The sequence below is a fragment of the Penaeus chinensis genome, chromosome 11 (genome assembly GCF_019202785.1).
Source record: "Penaeus chinensis breed Huanghai No. 1 chromosome 11, ASM1920278v2, whole genome shotgun sequence".
NCBI lineage: Eukaryota > Metazoa > Arthropoda > Malacostraca > Decapoda > Penaeidae > Penaeus > Penaeus chinensis.
In genome coordinates, this window is record NC_061829.1 from 21636882 (window position 1) to 21639381 (window position 2500).

Here is a 2500-nt window from a genome sequence, read left to right on the forward strand (position 1 = left end):
CCATTAAGGTAATCTTACCTGGTAAATATGAAAGTGTATCATATAGTAAATACCTAGTAGTGAAGACCATTAATGGTGTATAAATCACGGATCTTAATATTTTTGAAGTACATCGGAAGATAGTTGAGGTATGATCCTCGCATCACCCCACAGAGAGATGGTAGCCTGATAGTTGAAGTTTCATCACCAGACGAGAGTGACCGTCTGCGTGCGATATGCGACATTCCTGGGTCTCAAGTCTTATGTTCTCACAAAACACTCAATCAGTGTAAGGGAATTGTCTTTTCCCGAGACCTGATGAGGTATTCTGAGGAGAAACTGTTAGAAGAACTAAGGAATTTTAATGTAGTGGCAGTAAAACGTTTTAAGAAGAAAGTTGATGGCTTGGAACAGTCGACACCAGCTCTCCTTCTAACTTTTGAAACGTTGGGCCTTCATAAATCATTAAAGTTGGCATGGTACCATCTCAAGGTAAAGCCATATGTGCCCAACCCTATGTGGTCCTTCCACTGCCAGGGTTTTGGGCATGGAACCAACTCGGGTCTTTTACATCGCATGGGCGTCGTTTCAACTGCCTTAATGTAGCTTTTCTTACTCTGACAGCTTGTTGACATTCATCAGACCACCATGGTACCGGAAATCGGCGGTACTGTCTGCTACTTTTGGGAAAAGATGCCTCTGCTGCAAGGGGAATTCGTGATGTGAACAGCAGCATGAACACACTTGGAATCATTCACAGATCCTTGCAATACTGCAGTTGATCTTTCCTCCTGTCTGTCAGTCGGTACGTCTGTATCTCTCTCTCTCTCTCTCTCTCTCTCTCTCTCTCTCTCTCTCTCTCTCTCTCTCTCTCTCTCTCTCTTTCTCTCTCTCTCTCTCTCTTTCTTTCTTTCTTTCTTTAATTATATCTATGTATGTATCTATCTACCTGTCTATCTATCTAGTTTTCTCTCTGTGTGCCTCATTCTATGTTTCTGTCTGTCTCTTTATATGTGTGCGTGTGTGTCCTCTCTGTCTATCTGTCTCTTTGTCTCTCCATCTCGCCTCGCTTCTCTCTCTTTACATCATTTTTATCTAGGTATTATTATTGTACTAACTGCGCTGATATGAATATCAAGTATGATAATTACTCACTTTGATCTATGAAAAAAACAAACGTTCGAATATCTATTTGTTTTCACTTTAAGCTAATTTGACTGATTTATGCAAATACCTACAATTGCATTTAATCAATATATGCAGTTATGATAAAAATGTTTATACATATTTACGACGAAATTCCATTTCCTCTGAATTGAGTACTGAATTGAGTGGTTGGTTCAACATTTATATAGGTTTGGTCTCAAGTCAGCGACTTGGGAGCAATATTTACTGTGTTACTGTATTTGTTGTACATCAATAAGATGATTTGACTATATTTGGTAAACTCTATATACGTGAGGAATCTTGTGTAACAGTATCTACTTTAATATTACCTCATACTTATGTGTGTAGTTCAGCTTTAATTCCTGTGTATGCATAGTGACATTATATTTTTTTGGTTGTTTGTTTTAATATTTACTTGCTATCTTCAACTTAAACTATCATTTTTAGAATTTGGAATTTCTATTTGAAACGCGTTTGATCACCAGTTTAATCCCCTTTATTGTAATTCCATCGCTGTCAGCCATATTAGTATTAATATCAGCAGTGACCACACGAACATAGTAGTAACCCTGCTCTCATCAATATCATTATCACATATATTGACCCAGTTCAGATTTGTATTACAAGTAAGAACTTTATTACATGTTTCAATAAGAATTTGCAACCAGAATATTCACATTTATGTTGGAAATTATCCTTTCTATTGTCAGCGCATATCTATCAGTCATATATATCTACATTACCATGTCATCAAAACTACGAATGGAATAGTATGTACCTGTACTTATATATATATATATATATATATATATATATATATATATATATATATATATATATATATATATATTTTTTTTTTTTTTTTTTTTTTTTTTTTTTTAACAGCCATTCATTCCACTACAGGACATTGTCCTCTCTCAATTCACTATTGAAAGGTCATTTGGTAGTGCCATCCTTGCCTGATTGGATGCCCTTCCTAATCAACCGCGGTTTGTCGCGCTAACACTTGTGCCACGGCGGTGACTTCCCCTACGGCACCTGCGTTTGACTTCTCAAGGCGATATGTCGTTTTACCGGGCTCGAGCCAGCAGTCGGTGCGCAGGCTTTTTTACGACCGCCGAGTGTGTGCATATATATATATATGTGTGTGTGTGTGTGTGTGTGTGTGTGTGTGTGTGTGAGAGAGACTATGTATTTGCTTTAAGAAATGTTAAAACACATTGCATAGCCGGTCCAGGCTCACAAAGCTATTTCATAATCCTTGCAAATATCAAATTCTTTTATGGGAATTTCACTGACGTTTGTGTACACTCTATCATGTCATAAATGTTCTTAGTTCTTTTGTATCTGCTTA